Source organism: Pseudophryne corroboree, chromosome 5, assembly GCF_028390025.1.
Source record: "Pseudophryne corroboree isolate aPseCor3 chromosome 5, aPseCor3.hap2, whole genome shotgun sequence".
Classification (NCBI taxonomy): Eukaryota; Metazoa; Chordata; class Amphibia; order Anura; family Myobatrachidae; genus Pseudophryne; species Pseudophryne corroboree.
In genome coordinates, this window is record NC_086448.1 from 674,744,243 (window position 1) to 674,767,175 (window position 22,933).

At 48.3% G+C, this 22,933-nt stretch overlaps 1 protein-coding gene and 1 non-coding gene across 3 annotated transcripts in view; both read right to left on the reverse strand.

Moving 5' to 3' along the window:
- The window catches only part of LOC134928241 (epidermal retinol dehydrogenase 2-like), a 150,735-nt gene that overhangs the window by 116,373 nt on the left and 11,429 nt on the right, over positions 1 to 22,933 (reverse strand). The gene's annotated exons all lie outside the window — the stretch shown is intronic.
- Positions 21,326 to 21,438, reverse strand: LOC134931292 (U5 spliceosomal RNA). The gene has a single exon (XR_010179077.1). It is a non-coding gene; the product is annotated as a U5 spliceosomal RNA (small nuclear RNA).

A 22,933-nucleotide genomic window follows, 5' to 3' on the forward strand; every position in this document is an offset into this window, starting at 1 on the left:
ATGCCCTGGCGGATATAGTGGGGTCCCTACTCGGTAACAGTGTCCACACCAGCGTTGCAGTCCGTCTCCCTAGACTGCGATCAGGAACGTGATTTAGTGGCGCGTCCCGCCTGGGGGGAACCTCTTACCTCCTCCCTTCGTAGCAGCCACGCAAGCCAGGAGAGCATCTGCGACCGTTTGCCTAAGCTGGAGCGTCTCCGCCACATGTACCTGGGATCTGAGCCGTGGGAGTATGCGACGCTGCTTGGGAGGAGACGTAGACACAGCACTGCATGTCACCCTGACATAACAGTGCTGCAATCCTTGAAGTCTTCTTTAGCTTTTTCAGGGCTGACCAGTGCAGCCTGCCTGTTAGGTGACCTGCTCCCTGCAAGCACCACTCGAAACTGAGCTCTCAGTGCCTGGAGGCGGGGTTATAGAAGAGGCCCCAGTGCATCCTGAGACAGCCAAAGCTTTGCCTGATGGTGCCTCTGCATCCAAGATCCCGCTCTACACCCCCTGATGTTTTCCCTGTGGAACACAGTGTACCCCGCTGCAGAAATAGTCATACAGTATCACCTAACGGAATACTTACAGACTTTCTGGATGCCCCCTCCAGAGAAGGGGACAGCAAGGTGAGAAGTGCGGGGTGCGGCCAAGTGAGCATTGTGTGACAGAGTGATCTCCCCATCATTGCCCCATCACTCTGCTATACAATGAAACTATTATTGGCATGACGGGAGACTTCCCACTTTTCCTGGCGTTCAGGAGAACTTATCGAGATTCTGGAGTAAGCTGGTATGTCTCACTGTCTTAATTTGATTACAGAGTAATTACTATAATACAGCTATATAGTTAGAGATCTCCAAGATTACTTTTAACATCCATAGTGATCTAGAACAAGGTTGACTTATTACAGGGACCAGGGATGGACTGGGAACCGAAATCAGCCCTGGCATTTGCGTGCGCATGACAGGGGCGCACGGTCACTACCGACAGGGGTGTGCAGCGAGCCAGGGGGCGGGGACTCGCGGCATGCCTCCATTTCCATAGAGACTGGCGGAGGAGCGGTCAGACCAGAGAACCGGTGGCTGCGATGCAATCGGCCTCCCTGGCTGTGTAACAGGACTGTCACACCAGCCCTTCTGCCATTTGCCAGAAGTGCCAGATGGGCAGTCCGGCCCTGACTTATTATAATACACAAGGGGAGATGTTTTTAGGGCACGTATTGGGACAGCTAAAGCTGCTTCTGCTTTGCCTCTTATCTGATATCCACAAGTCCTGTAGTATAATGCTGATGCGCTCTACATCATGTGTCCTGGCATACATGAGATCTCACAATAAACACAAGTACTAATTTACAGACATTTGGCATATGTATGTGAATGTCCCCAGCCAGGCACCGCTGGGTGCACTACACATATCATCAGATAATCCTGCCAATATGTTGCTTATAGTTTTTTTAATTAGAGCTACTGCAACTGTAAAGCGCAATGGAATATGCTGCGCTACAGTATATAAGAAAACAGGATTTTGATACCTTCCGGTAAATCCTTTTCTCCTAGTCCGTAGAGGATGCTGGGGTCCACTTCATGACCATGGGGTATAGACGGTTCTGCAGGAGCCATGGGCACTCTTAAGACTTTTCAGTGGGTGTGAACTAGCTCCTCCCTCTATGCCCCTCCTCCAGACCTCAGTTATAGGAACTGTGCCCAGGGCGACGGCCATTTCGAGGAAAGGATTTACTTTAAAACTAGTGGTGAGATACATACCAGCTCACACCTCAACCATGCCGCACAACATGGCATTCAACAGAACACAGGCCAACATGCATGAACCAATTACAGCAACATGCTGAAACTAATATAACACAACTTGTGTAACTCTAATAACAAAACTGCAGGTAAAGTACGCACTGGGACGGGCGCCCAGCATCCTCTACGGACTAGGAGAAAAGGATTTACCTGTAGGTATTAAAATCCTGATTTCTCATACGTCCTAGAGGATGCTGGTGTCCACTTCATGACCATGAGGTTTATACCAAAGCTCCAGTACGGGCGGGAGAGTGCGGATGACCCTGCAGCACCGATTGACCGAACTTGAGGTCTTCATCGGCCAAGGTGTCAAACTTGTAGAATTTAGCAAATGTGTTTGACCCCAACCAAGTAGCTGCTCGGCAAAGTTGCAATGCCGAGACCCCCCGGGCAGCCGCCCAGGATGAGCCCACCTTCCTAGTGGAATGGGCCTTCACAGACGTCGGTAACGGCAATCCAGCTGTAGTATGAGCGTGCTGAATCGTACTTCTGATCCAACGCGCAATAGTCTGCTTGGAAGCAGGACACCCAATCTTGTTGGGAGCATACAGAACAAACAAAGACTCTGTTTTCCGTATTCGAGCTGTTCTAGCGACATAAATCTTCAAAGCCCTAACTGTTAGGCGCCGAGGGTCCGCCCGTCAGTGCGGCCCGGCGCCTAGCAACTAGGGACGCCGCATGCGGACAGCCGCCGGCTCCCTAGCAACGCTAGACGCCGGGCGCACGGAGCCGCTCAGACCCTAGCAACGGGGACACCACTGTCGGACCGCGTTCCCCGTTGCTGGGTCTAGATTAATCACCTCATTGGTATCCTGGCCGTGCAGCATGCAGCTGCACGGCATGATTGTTAATTACCCTGTCTGGCTCCTGATTGGAGAGCTCCCAGTTAAAAGCACTCTCTGGACTTCTCACAGACGCCGGTAATAGCTTCCTGTTTGCTGTGTCTGTTGCAGAGAGTTTTCCAGTCCTGTCTATCCGGTCGTTCCTGTCCTCAGTGGTCCAATACTCGGAAGTTGTCATCTTTTCCTGGAGTCCTGACCGAGCACCTTTAACATCCTGTGGTGTTCGTGAGTCGCGGCGTAGCCGTGTGTTGCGGCTTGACCGCTTACTATTTATTATTTGGTTTTATTGTGTTTCGGAGCTTTTGCGGAGGATTCCGCTCCCACAAATCCACTCTGGTATCCAGCGGTGCTGGATAGGAGTAACGGATTCGTGGATTTTTGGTTGTCCTTTTCCCTGGCGGTTTGTCCGCACATACTTCTGGTTTAAGTTAGTTAGCTTGTAGCCCCTGGCCTGGTTGCTTAGTCAGAGGGCCCCTTGTTATCACCCTGTCTCGTATTTCCCTTTGTCTCCCATTAAGACCTGAGGGGGCATCGGAGTTGGGCAGACATAATCCGCCCTTCAAACGCGGCTGCCATGGGCTCAAGCAACCATAGTCTCGCAGGGGATTTCTGATAACACGGGCGAGACAACGGAGTTAGGGCGCCAGGGGTTACTAGGCTTTCCTGCTCCCGTATCCAGCATTCCATTCCAGTACTCTGACCTCCGTCATAAGATCTCCTCTGGTCAGACGTACTGGTATCATAACATTATTACCGGCCAGACTAAAATTTAAAATTAAACAGGGTTTGATTTTTTTCCCTTATTTCGGTTTGGAAGATTTGTCGGCCTCATGAATCCCACTGGTGTAGGGCCAAATCCTGGCCAGCTTCTAGTTAGTCAGATTCAAGAACTTACTCAGATGGTTCAGGATCTATCCCTTCGGGTGAGGTCACAGGAAGATCTGTTACGGACTTCCCCGAGGGTCGTTCCTGAACCAAAAATGCATTTGCCTGACCGTTTTTCTGGGGATAGAAAGCAGTTTTTTAATTTTAAAGAGTCTTGTAAACTTTATTTTCGTTTAAGACCAGTCTCCTCAGGTACGGAATCTCAGCGGGTCGGAATTATTATTTCTTTACTTCAGGGGGATCCCCAGACCTGGGCTTTTGGTTTAAGAACAGACGATCCGGCATTGTTGTCTGTAGACGCCTTTCTGGGGTCTTTAGGGCTATTGTATGATGACCCTGATAGAGAGGCATCCGCCGAGAGTCATTTGCGTGCTCTCAGACAGGGTAAGAATCCCGCAGAGATTTATTGTACGGAGTTTCGCCGTTGGTCGAACGACTGTGGATGGAATGACCCAGCCCTGCGCAGTCAGTTTCGCCTTGGCTTATCTGAGTCTATAAAAGACAGTCTCCTTCAGTATCCCGCTCCTGAGACTCTTGATAAACTCATGGAGCTTTCTATTAAGATTGATCGTCGTCTCAGAGAGCGGAGGGCTGAAAAAGGAGCATCTGTCGGGTCTACTCCTGGTGTTTTTTCCATTCCTGTGGACATAGAGGAGCCCATGCAGATAGGTCTCTCCAAGCTGTCTCCTGAAGAAAGAACCAGAAGGCAAAATTCTGGTCTTTGTTTGTACTGTGGGAGTAAGGGACATTTTGCCCGTAATTGTCCGAACAAGTCGGGAAACGCCTCGACCAAGTGAATTGTGAGGGGGTTCACTTTGGTCTGCAGCTTATCTCCTCAAATAATTCACTGTTAGTCCCAGCTAAAGTTTCCTTTGGCAGCCTCCGTTCCTCGGTGTCGGCTTTTGTTGACAGTGGAGCTGCAGGGAACTTTATGGACTTAACGTGGGCCAAGGCCTTAGGTATTCCTCAGTTAGCCTTGGGTAGGTGTATCACCATGCATGGTTTAGATGGGAGTCCCTTGTCCAATGGGGTTATTTCTCTCTGTACACCTCCTGTACTATTTTCGGTAGGAACTCTTCATTACGAAAAAATTGAATTTTTCCTTACCCATTGCCCAGCAGTTCCAGTGGTTCTGGGTCACCCTTGGCTGGCCTTTCATAATCCCATCATTGATTGGCAGTCGGGGGAGATCTCACAATGGGGTACCATCTGTAATAAGGAATGTATTACGCTTCCCATCAGAATAGCTGCTGTCATTCCCGCACCCTTTCCTGTGGAATACCAGGATTTTGTTGATGTATTTTCCAAGGGCAATGCGGACATTCTGCCTCCCCATCGGCCTTATGATTGTGCTATTGAGCTAATTCCTGGTGCCACTTTGCCTAAGGGAAGGTTATATGCATTGTCCGGACCAGAAACTGTGGCCATGAATGAATATGTTAAAGAAAGCCTAGGGAAAGGATTTATCAGGCCATCTAAATCCCCTTTAAGTGCAGGCTTCTTCTTTGTGGAGAAGAAGGATGGATCACTCAGACCTTGCATTGACTTTAGAGCCTTGAATAAAATCTCAGTAAAAAATACTTACCCATTGCCGCTGATTTCTGTCCTCTATGATCAGCTACGTTCGGCTGTGATTTTTTCTAAGATTGACCTGAGAGGAACATATAACCTCATCCGAATCAAGTCAGGGGATGAGTGGAAAACGGCATTCAGTACTCAGTCGGGTCACTATGAGTATCTGGTTATGCCATTCGGCCTGTCTAACGCTCCGGCAGTTTTCCAGGATCTCATTAACGATGTGCTCCGTGATTTTCTTGGAAGATTCGTAGTAGTCTATTTAGACGATATCTTGATATATTCTGACTCTATTGAACAACACGTTACCCAGGTGCGTCAGGTTCTAAAAAAATTACGTGAAAATCACCTATATGCCAAGCTGGAGAAGTGTGAATTTCATGTCACGGAGGTATCCTTTTTAGGGTACATTATTTCCCCTCGGGGATTCTGTATGGAACCGAAGAAGCTCCAAGCCATCCTTAGTTGGGCGCAACCCACCAACTTAAAAGCAATTCAGCGCTTTTTAGGGTTTGCGAATTATTATAGAAGATTTATTCACTCTTTCTCCGACCTAGTTGCTCCCATTGTGGCACTGACTAAGAAGGGAGCGGATCCAACCAACTGGTCACGTGAAGCTGAGTTATCTTTTCAGGCCTTGAAACAAGCCTTTGTCTCAGCCCCAGTCCTCAGACATCCCAACCCAGAATTGCCTTTCATTGTTGAGGTTGATGCCTCGGAGGTTGGAGTAGGGGCTATCCTATCTCAGAAGGATCCGGATTCTCTAGAATTACATCCTTGTGCCTTTATGTCCAGGAAATTCTCATCTGCTGAATCCAACTACGATGTTGGTAACCGGGAATTACTGGCTATTAAATGGGCTTTCGAGGAGTGGAGGCATTGGCTTGAGGGAGCAACACATACCATTTCAGTTTTGACTGATCACAAAAATCTTCAGTACATTGAATCAGCTAAACGGCTGAATGCCCGGCAAGCTCGTTGGGCTTTATTTTTTACTCGTTTCAAGTTTATTATCACCTTCAGGCCAGGTTCCAAGAATACCAAGGCGGATGCCCTGTCACGCAGTTTTCTTCCAGTTCATGATAACAGTCCTGTTACTCCCATACTTCCGTCTTCAGTCATTCGGGCAGGCCTCACACAAGATTTATTTACCCAGTTAAAGCAGCTTCAACATCAAGCTCCTGGAAATACTCCTGCTGGTCGTCTTTATGTCCCTGAGTTTTTGAGAGCAACTGTTTTGACGGAGTTTCATGATAGCGAACCCCGGATGCCCGGCAACTTTGCTAAGACTTTGGAATTAGTCTCCCGCTCAGTATGGTGGCCTGGTCTTTCCAAAGACATTAAGGAGTTTGTTTTTTCGTGTCAGGTCTGTGCACAGCATAAAGTTCCCCGTTCCTTGCCTATCGGTCAACTTATGCCCTTGAATGTTCCTCTCAGGCCATGGTCTCATATTTCCATGGATTTTGTGGTGGACCTCCCTCTGTCAGCCGGATGCCGAGTCATATGGGTGGTAGTTGACCGTTTTAGCAAGATGGCCCATTTCATTGCTCTTCCCCGATTGCCATCTGCCCAGGGATTGGCAGTTTTGTTCCTCCGCCATGTTTTCAGACTCCATGGGTTACCCACTGATATTGTTTCTGATCGGGGTCCACAATTCATTGCACAATTTTGGAAGTCTTTTTGTGCCTCTTTAAAGATGAAATTGTCTTTAACGTCTGGCTACCATCCCCAATCCAACGGGCAGACTGAGCGAGTTAATCAATCATTAAAACAATATTTGCGTTTGTACTCGGCCAAACTCCAAAATGACTGGTCCGAGTTTCTTCCGTTGGCGGAGTTTGCTTACAACAATGCCTGTCATTCCTCCACCAATGTGTCTCCATTTTTTACAGTTTTTGGTTTTCACCCCAGAGCTAATTCCTTTTTTCAACATTCCTCTGTCTCCTCACTGACCTTGACCGCTCATCTCAGACTCATTTGGAGAAAAGTGCACCTTGCTCTCAGAAAAGCGGCATTTCGGGAGAAAAAATTTTCTGACAGGCTCCGGCGGCCGTGCACTTTTAAAGTTGGAGATAGGGTGTGGTTGTCGACTCGCAATATTAGACTTCGACAAACCTCAGCCAGATTGGGCCCTAAATTTATTGGACCATTTCATATTATAAAAAAAATCAATCCAGTTGCTTTCCGGTTACGTTTACCAAGAACTCTCCGGATCGGAAATACCTTCCATTGCTCCTTGTTGAAACCATACGTTTCTTCCAGTAGATTTCCTCGGAAGATCTCTCAGGGGAAATCACCAATAGATGTACAGGGTCAGCAGGAGTTCTTGGTGGAGAAGGTTCTCGATTCCAAGTTGTCCCGGGGTCGGCTTTATTTTTTGGTACATTGGAGAGGTTATGGTCCAGAAGAAAGGTCTTGGGTCCTGGATGAGGATCTCCATGCCCCGAGGCTCAAAAAGGCATTTTTTCGATAATTTCCTCAGAAACCTGGCCTTAGGGGTTCCTTGACCCCTCCTCAAGGGGGGGGTACTGTTAGGCGCCGAGGGTCCGCCCGTCAGTGCGGCCCGGCGCCTAGCAACTAGGGACGCCGCATGCGGACAGCCGCCGGCTCCCTAGCAACGCTAGACGCCGGGCGCACGGAGCCGCTCAGACCCTAGCAACGGGGACGCCACTGTCGGACCGCGTTCCCCGTTGCTGGGTCTAGATTAATCACCTCATTGGTATCCTGGCCGTGCAGCATGCAGCTGCACGGCATGATTGTTAATTACCCTGTCTGGCTCCTGATTGGAGAGCTCCCAGTTAAAAGCACTCTCTGGACTTCTCACAGACGCCGGTAATAGCTTCCTGTTTGCTGTGTCTGTTGCAGAGAGTTTTCCAGTCCTGTCTATCCGGTCGTTCCTGTCCTCAGTGGTCCAATACTCGGAAGTTGTCATCTTTTCCTGGAGTCCTGACCGAGCACCTTTAACATCCTGTGGTGTTCGTGAGTCGTGGCGTAGCCGTGTGTTGCGGCTTGACCGCTTACTATTTATTATTTGGTTTTATTGTGTTTCGGAGCTTTTGCGGAGGATTCCGCTCCCACAAATCCACTCTGGTATCCAGCGGTGCTGGATAGGAGTAACGGATTCGTGGATTTTTGGTTGTCCTTTTCCCTGGCGGTTTGTCCGCACATACTTCTGGTTTAAGTTAGTTAGCTTGTAGCCCCTGGCCTGGTTGCTTAGTCAGAGGGCCCCATGTTATCACCCTGTCTCGGATTTCCCTTGGTCTCCCATTAAGACCTGAGGGGGCATCGGAGTTGGGCAGACATAATCCGCCCTTCAAACGCGGCTGCCATGGGCTCAAGCAACCATAGTCTCGCAGGGGATTTCTGATAACACGGGCGAGACAACGGAGTTAGGGCGCCAGGGGTTACTAGGCTTTCCTGCTCCCGTATCCAGCATTCCATTCCAGTACTCTGACCTCCGTCATAAGATCTCCTCTGGTCAGACGTACTGGTATCATAACACTAACCACATCTAGAGACTTTGACTCAGTGAACGTGTCAGTAACTACTGGCACCACAACAGGTTGGTTTATGTGGAAAGATGAAACCACCTTCGGAAGAAAATGTTGACGAGTCCTCAACATGGAAGATCAGGTAAGGGCTCTTGTGAGACAAGGCCCCCAATTCAGACACCCGCCGCACGGATGACAATGCCAAAAGCATCACCACTTTCCAAGTGAGAAACTTCAACTATCTCTTGTAGAGGCTCAAACCAATCTGATTGAAGGAACTGCAACACCACGTTAAGGTCCCATGGTGCCACTGGAGGCACAAATGGAGGCTGGATGTGCAGAACGCCTTTCACGAAGGTCTGAACCTCTGGAAGAGAGGCCAATTGTTTTTGGAAGAACACTGACAAGGCCTAAATCTGGACCTTGATTGATCCCAATCGTAGGCCCGCCTCCACACCAGCCTGCAGAAAATGGAGAAAACATCCCAACTCAAACTCTTCCGTAGGAGCCTTCTTGGATTCACACCAAGACACATATTTTCTCCAAATGCGGTGGTAATGTCTCGACGTTACTCCTTTCCTGGCCTGAATAAGGGTGGGGATGATTTCCTTGGGAACACCCTTTCGGGCCAGGATATGGCGCTCAACAGCCATGCCGTCAAACGTAGCCGCTCTAAGTCTTGATACACGCACGGCCCCTGCTGCAGCAGGTCCTCGCGAAGAGGAAGAGGCCGAGGATCTTCTATGAGCAACTCCTGAAGATCTGGGTACCAAGCCCTCCTTGGCCAGTCCGGGGCAATGAAGATTGCTCGAACCCTTGTTCTTCTTATGATCCTGAGCACTTTTGGGATCAGCGGAAGTGGAGGGAAGACATACACCAACCGGAACACTCACTGGACCACCAGCGCATCCACTGCTATTGCTTGAGGGTCTCTCGACCTGGAACAATATTTCTGAAGCTTCTTGTTGAGACGAGATGCCATCATGTCTACTTGAGGAACTCCCCAAAGACTTATCACCTCTGTGAAGACTTCTTGGTGTAGGCCCCACTCTCCTGGATGGAGATCATGTCTGCTGAGGAAGTCTGCTTCCCAGTTGTCCACTCCCGGAATGAAAATTGCCGACAGAGCCTTTACATGTCTTTCTGCCCAGAGGAGGATCTTCGTCACCTCTGCCATTGCCGCTCTGCTTTTCGTTCCGCCCTGGCTGTTTATGTACGCAATTGCTGTTACATTGTCCGACTGGATCTGCATGGGATGATCTTGAAGAAGATGTACCGCTTGTTGAAGGCTGTTATAAATGGCTCTCAATTCCAGTACGTTTATGTGAAGGCAGGCTTCCTGACTTGACCATTTTCCCTGGAAGCTTTCTCCCTGAGTGACAGCTCCCCAGCCTCGAAGACTTGCATCCGTGGTTACCAGGAGCCAATCCTGAATCCCGAACCTGCGTCCGTCTAGTAGGCGAGAACTGTGTAGCCACAACAGGAGCGTAATCCTGGCTTTTGACGACAGGATTATCTTCTGGAGTATAAGTGGGATCCCGACCACTTGTCCAACAGGTCCCACTGGAATACCCTGACATGGAACCTGCCAAACTGTATGGCCTCGTAGGCCGACACCATCTTCCCCAACAACCGAATGCACTGATGGATCGACACACTCGATGGTTTCAATATCTGTTTTACCATTTTCTGGATTTCCAGAGCCTTTTCCACCGGAAGAAATACTCTCTGAACTTCTGTGTCCAGAATCATCCCGAGAAAGACAATCTTGTCGTCTTCGTTCCAACTGTGACTTTGGATAATTTATGATCCAACCGTGTTGTTGGAGTATTGACAGGGAGACTGTGATGTTTTGTAACAACTGCTCCCTGGATCTCGCCTTTATCAGGAGATCGTCTAGATAAGGAATTATATTGACTCTTTTTTGACGCAGGAGAACCATCATCTCCGCCATCACCTTGGTGAATACCCTCGGCGCCGTGGAGACCGAAAGGTAACGTCTGGAATTGGCAATGGCAATCCTGAACCGCGAATCTCAGATAAGCATGGTGAGGAGGATAAATGGGAACATGCAGGTAAGCATCTTTTATGTCTACAGACACCATGTAGTCCTTCTCCTCCAGACTCGAAATCACTGCCCTCAGTGATTCCATTTTGAACTTGAATCATTTCAAGTAGAGATTCAGATTTTTCAGGTTTAGGATCGGTCTGACCGAGCCGTCCGGCTTCGGAACTACAAAAAGGCTTGAATAAAACCCCTCCCCTTGTTGTGACAAAGGTACCAGGACTATGACCTGATCCTGACAATTTTTGGATTGCCGCTGTTACTGCTTCCCTTTCTTGAAGAGAAGCTGGCAAGGCCTATTTGAAGAATCGGCATGGGGAACGTCGTGAAACTCCAGCTTGTATCCCTGGGACACTATTTGCAACACCCAGGGATCCAGGCCAGACAGAATCCAACCTTGGCTGAACAGTTTGAGACGTGCCCCCACCCGAGCGGCCTCCCGCAAAGGAGCCCCAGCATCATGCTGAAGATTTGGCAGAAGTAGAGGTAGACTTCTGCTCCTGGGAACCTGAAGCTGCTGTGGACTTCTTTGCCTTTCCCCCTCCCCTACCCGCAAAAAAGGGGGAAGCTCTCGCTTTTTTGTATTTATTGGGCCGAAAGGACTGCATGTGCGGGTGATATGTCTTTTTTGCCGATGCAGGCGCAGAGGGCAAAAATTTTGACTTACCTGTGGTAGCCTGTGGTAGCCGCCGAGACTAACGCATCCAGTCCATCGCCAAATAAGGCCTCACCTTTATATGGGAGAGCCTCCATATTTCTTTTGGAATCTGCATCCGCGTTCCACTGGCGAATCCACAACGCCCGCCGAGCCGATACTGCCATGGTAGCGGCTTGTGAACTCAAGAGTCCAATATCTTTCATCGCTTCTAGCATGTATGCGGCAGCGTCTTTGATATTCCCTAACTTAAGGAGTATCTCATCTTTATCAATCGTGTCAATTTCTGATGACACGCTTTCTGACCATTTTTCAATAGCGCGACTCACCCACGTGTAAGCAATTGTGGGCCTGAGGAGCGTACCATTGGCAACATAAATAAGAATTAACTCACCGGTAATTCTATTTCTCGTAGTCCGTAGTGGATGCTGGGAACTCCGTAAGGACCATGGGGAATAGACGGCTCCGCAGGAGACTGGGCACATCTAAAGAAAGATTTAGGACTATCTGGTGTGCACTGGCTCCACCCCCTATGACCCTCCTCCAAGCCTCAGTTAGGACACTGTGCCCGGAAGAGCTGACACAATAAGGAAGGATTTTGAATCCCGGGTAAGACTCATACCAGCCACACCAATCATACGTATAACTCGTGATAGGAACCCCGGTTAACAGTATTGACAAAGCTGCCCCCTGAAGACAGCGAAACGCGTAAGGATCTATTTGCTGGTCATTGGGACATTAACTATCCAGGATCATTTGGACGGTGGACTCTCACAGGAACTTGGAACCATTTTTCCACAACCATCCAACTGCTAATGGAGTACTAACCCATTCCCTTTCAATTGATGTGTTGAAATCACTCATCTGCTGAGACATCATCTGGGAAACTTGCACTTGTACCTCCAGGATTGGTAAATATATCTGTGGAAGGACTTACATCCTTAATGGTAAAAAGAAATTGCAGTCCACCAACCACTGGATTTGTCCCATTGCTGATCTAATTAGGCTCTTTCAAATGAGCCATGTTGCTGTTTTTTAACAATTTTTCTGCATGTATTGGTGCTCAATAAGTGGTACCCTGGGCATAATTTTACCCATTTTTAATTTATATTAAATTTTTGACTAATCCTTTTCACCTGTCTGCATAGTTTCATTTGCTAGCGCTGTATTAGTACTCTAAGTACTATTGTGTTGTGTGTATAGTTTTGGAGTGACTTCCAAGGTTTTACAGCTGCTCAGGAGAACCAGTTCTATCAAGCGCGTGGCATACCCACTCTTTTGAGTGAGGAAAGGTTCATTTGATAACAAAAGGAGCCTCTGAACAGATGGCTCGCAATAATAACCCGATTTGTGTAACAATAACTATTTACAAGTATTGCAGACAATCCGCACTTGGGATGGGCGCCCAGCATCCACTACGGACTACGAGAAATAGAATTACCGGTGAGTAAATTCTTATTTTCTCTGACGTCCTAGTGGATGCTGGGAACTCCGTAAGGACCATGGGGATTATACCAAAGCTCCCAAACGGGCGGGAGAGTGCGGACGACTCTGCAACACCGAATGAGAGAACTCCAGGTCCTCCTCAGCCAGGGTATCAAATTTGTAGAATTTTGCAAACGTGTTTGCCCCTGACCAAGTAGCAGCTCGGCAAAGTTGTAAAGCCGAGACCCCTCGGGCAGCCGCCCAAGATGAGCCCACCTTCCTTGTGGAATGGGCTTTTAAAGATTTAGGCTGCGGTAGTCCCACCGCAGAATGCGCCAGCTGAATAGTGCTACAAATCCAGCGCGCTATAGACTGCTTAGAAGCAGGAGCACCCAGCTTGGTGGGTGCATACAGGATAAACAGCGAGTCAGTTTTTCTGACTCCAGCCGTCCTGGAAACATAAATTTTCAGGGCCCTGACTAGGTCCAGCAACTTGGAATCCTCCAAGTCCCTAGTAGCCGCAGGCACCACAATAGGTTGGTTCAAGTGAAAAGCTGAGGCCACCTTTGGGAGAAACTGAGGACGAGTCCTCAATTCTGCTCTATCCATATGGAAAATCAGATAAGGGCTTTTACAAGACAAAGCCGCCAATTCTGAAACCCGCCTGGCCGACGCCAGGGCCAACAGCATGACCACTTTCCACGTGAGATATTTTAAATCCACAGTCTTAAGTGGTTCGAACCAATGTGATTTTAGGAATGCCAAAACCACATTGAGATCCCAAGGTTCCACTGGGGGCACAAAAGGAGGCTGAATATGCAGAACTCCTTTGACAAAAGTCTGAACTTCAGGCAGTGAAGCCAGTTCTTTCTGGAAGAAAATCGACAGAGCCGAAATCTGGACCTTTATGGACCCCAATTTGAGGCCCAACGACACCCCTGCTTGCAGGAAGTGCAGGAATCGACCCAGTTGAAATTCCTCCGTCGGGGCCTTCATGGCCTCACACCAAGCAACATATTTCCGCCAAATGCGGTGATAATGTTTTGCGGTGACATCCTTCCTGGCTTTGATCAGGGTAGGGATGACTTCCTCCGGAATACCCTTTTCCTTCAGGATCCGGTGTTCAACCGCCATGCCGTCAAACGCAGCCGCGGTAAGTCTTGGAACAGACAGGGTCCCTGCTGCAGCAGGTCTTGTCTGAGCGGCAGAGGCCAAGGGTCCTCTGCAAGCATCTCTTGAAGTTCCGGGTACCAAGCTCTTCTTGGCCAATCCGGAACCACAAGTATGGTTTTCACTCCTTGCCTTCTTATTATTCTCAGTACCTTTGGTATGAGAGGTAGAGGAGGAAATACATAAACCGACTGGTACACCCATGGTGTCACTAGAGCGTCCACCGCTATCGCCTGAGGGTCTCTTGACCGGGCGCAATATCTTTTCAACTTCTTGTTGAGGCGGGACGCCAGCATGTCTACCTGTGGTTTTTCCCACCGGTTGACCAGCATTTGGAAGACTTCTGGATGAAGTCCCCATTCTCCCGGGTGGAGGTCGTGCCTGCTGAGGAAGTCTGCTTCCCAGTTGTCCACTCCCGGAATGAACACTGCTGTCAGTGCTAACACATGATTCTCTGCCCATCTGAGAATCCTTGTGGCTTCTGCCATCGCCATCCTGCTTCTCGTGCCGCCCTGTCTGTTTACATGGGCGACCGCCGTGATGTTGTCTGACTGGATCAGTACCGGCTGGTTTTGAATCAGGGGTCTTGCCTGGCTTAGGGCATTGTAAATGGCCCTTAGCTCCAGGATATTTATGTGAAGAGAAATCTCCTGATTTGACCACAGTCCTTGGAAATTTCTTCCCTTTGTGACTGCCCCCCAGCCCCGAAGGCTGGCATCCGTGGTCACCAGGACCCAGTCCTGTATTCCGAATCTGCGGCCCTCTAGTAGATGAGCCCTCTGCAGCCACCACAGCAGCGACACCCTGGTTCTGGACGATAGGGTTATCCGCTGTTGCATCTGGAGATGGGACCCGGACCATTTGTCCAACAGGTCCCACTGGAACGTCCTTGCGTGGAACCTTCCGAATGGAATTGCTTCGTATGAAGCTACCATTTTTCCCAGGACTCGTGTGCATTGATGTACCGACACTTTTCCTGGTTTTAGGATGTCTCTGACCAGAGATGACAATTCCTCGGCTTTTTCCAGTGGAAGAAACACTCTTTTCTGGTCTGTGTCCAGAATCATTCCCAGGAACAGAAGACGTGTCGTCTGGACCAGCTGTGACTTTGGAATATTGAGAATCCAGCCGTGCTGTTGTAGCACTTCCCGAGAAAGTGCCACCCCCACTATCAACTGTTCTTTGGACCTCGCCTTTATCAGGAGATCGTCCAAGTACGGGATAATTAAAACTCCCTTCTTGCGAAGGAGTATCATCATTTCGGCCATTACCTTGGTAAAGACCCTCGGTGCCGTGGATAACCCAAACGGCAGCGTCTGGAACTGATAATGACAGTCTTGTACCACAAATCTGAGGTACTCCTGATGCGGAGGGTAAATGGGGACATGCAGGTACGCATCCTTGATGTCCAGGGAGACCATGTAATCCCCCTCCTCTAGGCTCGCAATAACCGCCCTGAGCGATTCCATCTTGAACTTGAACCTTTTGATATAAGTGTTCAAGTCTTTTAAATTTAAGATGGGTCTCACCGAACCGTCCGGTTTCGGTACCACAAACATTGTGGAGTAGTAACCCTTTCCTTGCTGAAGGAGGGGTACCTTGACAATCACTTTCTGTGAATACAGTTTTTGAATAGCCACCAACACTGCCTCCCTGGCAGAGGGAGTTGCCGGCCAGGCAGATTTTAGGAAACGGCGGGGGGGAGACGTCTCGAATTCCAGCCTGTACCCCTGAGATACTACTTGAAGGACCCAGGGATCCACCTGTGAGAGAGCCCAGTGTGTGCTGAAAAACCTGAGACGTGCCCCCACCGTTCCCGGTTCCGCCTGAGCAGCCCCAGCGTCATGCTGTGGACTTACCGGACGCAGGGGAGGACTTCTGCTCCTGGGAACTAGCTGTGTGCTGCAGCTTTTTCCCCCTTCCTCTGCCCCTCGGCAGAAAGGATGAGCCTCTAGCCCTCTTATTTTTCTGGGGCCGAAAGGACTGTACCTGATAATACGGTGCTTTCTTTTGCTGTGGGGTAGCCTGTGGCAAAACAGTCGATTTCCCAGCAGTAGCTGTGGAAACGAGGTCTGAAAGACCTTCCCCAAAAAGTTCCACCCCTTTATAGGGTAAAACTTCCATGTGCCGCTTGGAGTCGGCATCACCTGACCATTGCCTAGTCCATAACCCCCATCTGGCGGCAATGGACATAGCGCTTATTTTTTATGCCAGCCGGCAGATATCCCTCTGTGCATCACGCATGTATAAGACCGCGTCTTTTATATGGTCAATCGTTAACAAAATATTGTCCCTATCCATGGTATCAATGTTTTCCGACAGGGAGTCTGACCACGCAGCTGCAGCACTGCACATCCAAGCTGATGCAATAGCGGGTCTCAATATAATGCCAGTGTGTGTGTATATAGCTTTTAGGGTACTTTCCTGCTTTCTATCAGCAGGTTCTTTTAGGGCGGCCGTATCCGGAGATGGTAGTGCCACCTTCTTTGATAAGCGTGTCAGCGCTTAATCTACCCTAGGGGGTGTTTCCCAGCGTGACCTATCCTCTGGCGGGAAAGGGTACGCAGCCATTAACCGTTTAGAAATGATCAATTTCTTATCTGGGGAAGTCCACGCTTCCTCACACACCTCATTTAATTCGTCAGATGCAGGAAAAACTACTGGTAGTTTTTTCTCACCAAACATAATACCCTTTTTTGTGGTACCAGGGGTATCATCAGAACTGTGTAAAACATTTTTCATTGCCTCAATCATGTAACGGGTGGATCTATTGGAGGGTACACTCGTCTCATCATCGTCGACACTGGAGTCGGTATCCGTGTCGACATCTGAGGTAGCGGGCGTTTTATAGCCCCTGATGACATTTGAGACGCTTGGACAGGCACAAGCTGAGTAGCCGGCTGTCCTATGTCGTCAAACCTTTTATGTAAGGAGCTGACACTGTCACGTAATTCCTTCCATAAGTCCATCCACACTGGTGTCGACCCCGCAGGGGGTGACATCACATTCACAGGCATTTGCTCCGCCTCCACATCATTATCCTCATCATACATGTCGACACAGCAGTACCGACACCCAGTAGACACACAGGGAATGCTCTTACAGAGGACAGGACCCCACAAAGCCCTTTGGGGAGACAGAGGGAGAGTATGCCAGCACACACCAGGGCGCTATATAACACAGGGATATCACCTATACAGAGTGTTTTCCCTTATAGCTGCCTATATAATATATATACTGCGCCTAAATTGTGCCCCCCCTCTCTTTTTTACCCTTTCTGTAGTGCAGGACTGCAGGGGAGAGCCAGGGAGCTTCCTTCCAGCGGAGCTGTGAGGGAAAAAATAGGATTTTGGTACTTACCAGGTAAATCCTTTTCTTTGAATCCATAGGGGGCACTGGAGTACTCTTGGGATATGGGCGGCGTAGCAGAACAAAGGCACTGAATATTTAAATTTAGAACTCTCCAATGGAGAATTTCTATAACATAACGGACAACAACAAAGTTGACCCATAACGTTAGTGTCAACTAAACAGTTGACACCATAACCGATAGACCTTTATAGTTTGAACCAATCGGTGAAAATGTGTTACCATAAGCTCCTCTGAGCTTAAAACAACCCAGGTAAAACTGCTCTGGGTGGGCGTCCAGTGCTCCCTATGGATTCAAAGAAAAGGATTTACCTGGTAAGTACCAAAATCCTATTTTCTTTTTCATCCACTAGGGGTCACTGGAGTACTCTTGGGACGTACCAAAGCTTCCCTCGTGGGCGGGAGAGCTGTTTGACACTTGTAACAGTAGGCAGCCAAAGCTAGATGCTGATGCCGCAACCATTCATAACGTGTAAACGTGCACAAACGTGGTGCACTGAAGGCTATGTAGCCGCGTCGTAGACGCTCCACGACCCGCTGGGTCTGACATTCCCACAGAACCTGTGGGATGAGCTATTACTGACGTAGGCGATTGTAACTTAGCCTTAAAGTAAGCCTGACTTGTAGTCATTATTATTATCCCACTGGATAATATCTGCTGAGAAACTGGCTAACCCCAGTTGGCAGCATTATAGAGACAAACAACGAATCCGTATCACGTACTGTAGACGTTCGGGACATATATAAACGCGTAATGCGTGTACCACATTCAGAATTCTAGAATGTGCTGTCAACACAGGAACCACTATTGGTTTATTGATGTGAAGAATAATAAAGCGGAATTCGTCCGAAGATCTGCTTTGTCATGAGAAAACTCAAATACGGTGGCTTGGAATACAAGGCACCCAAATATGAAAACAAAACCCTTGCCGAAGCTAAGGCTAGAAGAAAAATGTTTTCCCAAGTGAGAAACTTAATCCCCATTTATTGTAAGGGTTCAAAATATGAAAACTGTAAGAAATCTGAACCCAACCTCAAGTCACCTGGCGCTGTAGGTGGGATAAATGGAGGCTGCACTTTGATGACACCTTGTAGAAAGGTGTGTACAGACGCAATAGAGTCAAACGTCTTTGAAAATAAGTTGACCACACAGATACCTGCACCCTCAGTGCAGATAAACGCAGTTTTCCATCCCACCCCGTTTAACAGAATACGGGTAACTTGAAGGATGATGTCGGAAACTTCCGAGCTTTACCACCTATGTAAGCACACCAAATTTTGTAATAATAAGCTGCCTTAAGCGGCTTACTAGCTCGTAACATGGTTGGTATAATACTGTAATGCCCTATTTCTTTTCTTAAGAGGGCGGTCTGAACCCTCACCCCGTCAACCGCAGCTGCGGTACATAGGTGATAGGTACATAGGTAACTATGGGTAAAAAACGTTCCCTGTTGTAACAGGCTGGACGTATTATGAGCGGGCCAAGATCGTGTGCAAGTATTCCTTGGAGATTCGAGAAGCAAGCTCTCCGAAACCCATGAGATATCACTAGTATGACTGTGACGAACTGTCTTATGATCCGTTTTGGCAACGGAGAGAGCAGCGGAAAATGGTGGAGCCAGATACACGATGCTGAATGACCACACAAATGTGAGAGACTCCACCGCCACTGCCCTTGTGATCTGTTGTTTTGTACACATACTGAGCTGTAATTGTGGCGAGATGCCATCATGTATACCTGAGGGTAACCCCCTTCTGTGGACTCACATATGAAACACCTCTGGATTTAATGTCCAGTTTTCAGGATCTAAATCCTGACGGGTGAGATCATCTGTCTAACAGATGTCCACACACGGAATGAACCCCGTTGACATTATCACATAATGGTGTTCTGGGCAATTGAGGATTCGAGTTACCTGCCGCATTGCCATGCGGCTTCTTGGTTCTCCCTGGTTGTTGTGTATGCAACTCCCGTTGCGTTGTCTGACTGTTGGTCAGACTGAAAGCGAAGCATGTAGTGCATTGTAAAATGCACGGAGTTTCAGGACATTTATCGACAGCAATCTGTCGTGATCCGTCTCAGAACCTCTGTCGCTGAACTTTTTTAACTACAACTCCTGAACCTCTGAGACTCTCGTCCAGATTATATACACCCTCGCCCCTCTGTGGGAAACGCGAGTGAAGGCCGGCGAACTAAATCGCTTTGAAACACATCATTATTCTTAACAGGCGAATCCAGCAATGTACCGCTAGTGCGCGTGTTACTGAGACTGAGGGAGCTGCGGCTGTATGGCGCTGGGCGGCCGGACGTAGCTGGGCGGCCGAACTCTCTGCGGGAGGCCTGCACTAGCACTTGTGGATGGAAGGTGCCGGAGCGGCGGTCATACTAAGACTGAGTATGGCTTCCCCCCTGCTGTGCGGCCGGACGGAGCTGGGCGGCCGAACGGAGCGCTGGGACGGGCGGCTTGATGTCACCGTCTCTGTTATCTGTGTTAGACGTAGCGGCTGGGCTCGTGTTTTGCACTAATTACTAGATGTACATTTGTTCTTGCTGGTGTAGTAGGTAAATGTCTTCGATTTACCGTATTTATAATCTTACCTAGGAATTGACGTCGTTTAGACGGAATTAGATGCGATTGTTTTTGAACTTGATCTGCCACCGCAGTATACATTAGTAGCGCAAGTTAGAGGAACTTTGTTGAGACAGAGTTCTTATGAGCAGATCGTCTAAGATAGAGGAACTCTGTTGAGACAGAGTTCTGAGATGAGCTATCATCACCAACATCACTTTGGTAAATACCCGAGGCGACAAGAAACGGTAGACCTGAAATGGTTAATGGTTGTGGCGTTTTGCAAACGCTAGAACCTGTGATGAACAAACCGGAATGGGTAAATACGCATTGTGAAGATCAAATGCAATTATGCAATTTTGTGGCTCTAATAAGCAAAATACTAACCGCAGAAATTCCTTTTTCAAACTGCAGTAAGTGACTTGCTGATTGAGATTGCGACGGAGCTGTCTGGTTTTGCTCCAACAGAGGGGAATAAGTAACCCTGACTCTGTTGGTGTACTACTGCCTGGATTATAAAGACAGCTGAAAACCAGCAGAGACTAAATGGCAACCTGCCAAACCGTTCGACAGAGGCAGTCTTGTCCTTTAATCTGTAAATAGCTGAGACATCCATGAGTTAAAGTCTGGAACCCCCGCAAATGTAACATGTAAAGACGCGCTTCCACAATTGGAAAAGAGGTCATCAAACCACTGGCTTGCTGACTGTAGCGTCCTGTCGTTACAAGGCGTGACTGTCTTGTACCACCGCCTGGAAAAAACTGAAGTCTAAAGGGACTAAACGCCGGCACAAGTATTTCCGTTTTGATACTGAATGCGGTAATGGCTGAATATCAAATTTAGGACCAAACAAGCTCTGGCCTTGTCGTGCTGAAACTAGCGACGATGAAAAGTGAGAATCGAAGTAACCGGCGTTAGTAGAAGCTTTACAGATATACTCTGCAGCTTCTTTTAACAGTTATCTCATTGTTTGCATACATAGAGTCTAGTGACCCAAATGTATCTTGGGTCTTTATAATGTTTGACACAGACGCATTTACCAATGGCGGATCGCGTCATTTTGGAAACGATTAAATAGTGGTCAAAGTCTACTCAGTCTTTGTAAAAATGGAGACATTGACTCACTGGGATTTAGCAATGTACGTCAACAACCCCGCACTATCTGAGTGCTGGTCTAATGTACCCTTCTCACTCGTAGTTATCGGTGTGAGATCTGACATAGAATCGTGCATTAAATTATAAGACCAGTTAAATAAACACCCTGGTACCCAAAGGGAAATTGGCCCTTTGGAAAGACTGTCTTTTGTTAGAGCAGGCGGAGTACGGAGTACTTCCGAGACTCCGATGTTACCGCTCTTTTAATTTGAATTGCCCATGCTTATAGGATTTTTAAAATTATTTTTAGTCTGCGCTAGAGCCTTACTCGCTATGCAGACAGACACCACAATAGGCAACGGACAGACACTTGCACGACTTATTGAAGTTATTATGTGTCATATATATATTTTATTGTATATGAAACTCATGGTTGTTCCTCTCTACGGAAATCTTTAGTAAAAGGCGAAAGACTTATTCGCTCTGAAGAGAAACAAGAGTATTCTTATGTGAAAAGCAGTTCACATGGGCATGTGAAACCCGAACCAAATTCCCACTAACACCCCTGCGCCTCTGGTGGCTTAGAGATGTAGGGCAGGAATGTTCCAGAATTACACACTGGCAAACAACAGGAAGCATGGTTAAAATGGCCCCTTTGCCATGCTGACCCTGATAATCACAGAACAAATTACAATTGTTTCCGTGTTAATATATTATACAGTATAATCACAGGCCGGGTACAACACATGCTCTATGAATAAATATATCTAAGCTCATAGCCTATGATAATTACATACATTAATATATTTATACAGCATTAATATAGGCTCAATAGCCTATTATACAGTGATACCACCGACCTTAATATAGGCTCCCTAGCCTATTTACAGTAACAGCCATTAATATATAGGCTCCATAGCCTATTCACAGACAGTAATATAGATTCAATAGCCTATTACTGCCAGGACAGGTACAATACCTTATAAATACCTGTGATATATATATATATACCCTGCTGTTGATATATTTGATCCGCCAGCTTCCACCGTGCCTCTTCCCCTTGTCTGCGGGAAGCCTGCACTGGCATGTGGCGGCGTATGAGCGGCGAGGCAGCATATTAACCCCAACATAGCGGGGCGGCAGCCTGCGCTGACCGCCCCGTTCCCCAGCCTACCTTGCTTGCTCCTGATCATGGCTGCGACGGGGCTTCTTATGTGTAAGCTCCGTCCAGCTTCAGTGATGTGACTCATGGCTGTGACGGGGCTTCTTCTGTGTAAGCTCCGTCCAGCTCTGTAGTCCTGGCTGCGACGGGGCTTCTATGTGTAAGCTCCGTCCAGCTTTCAGTCAGCTTCCAGTGATCTATGGCTGCGACGGGGCTTCTTCTGTGCAAGCTCCGTCCAGCTCTCTAGTCCTCGCTGCTCTTTTCAGGAGCAGTGGGCTGTCTGTGGCTGTGAGGGTGCTCTTTGTGAGGACCGACACGCCATGCGCTGCCCGTGCAGCGGCACTATCCCGGACCCATGTCTTTCTTGAAACTGGGAAGGGATGTGCTCTTAAAAAAAAATTAAAAATAAAAATGAAAAATTAATAAAATCTTCCAACAAGTGTGGGAATCCCACAAGCCGATGTTAGTGCTTTGAGCACAGAAAAAACACTGGGTTCGTACACTGAGGTACTCTAGGGATATGGAGGGGTGGAGAGTTCTAAATTTAAATATTCAGTGCCTTTGTTCTGCTACGCCGCCCATATCCCAAGAGTACTCCAGTGACCCCTAGTGGATGAAAAAGAAATGGCGCCAGTGTGCTGAGGGAGATGGCTCCGCCCCTTTTTCGGCGGGCTTTCTCCCGCTATTTTATCGTTTCTGGCAGGGGTTAATATACACCTATATAGCCCCTGAGGCTATATATGGTGTTAGTTTTGCTAGCCAAAGTGTTAATATTGCTGCTCAGGGCGCCCCCCCCCCCCCCCCCCCAGCGCCCTGCACCCATCAGTGACCGGAGT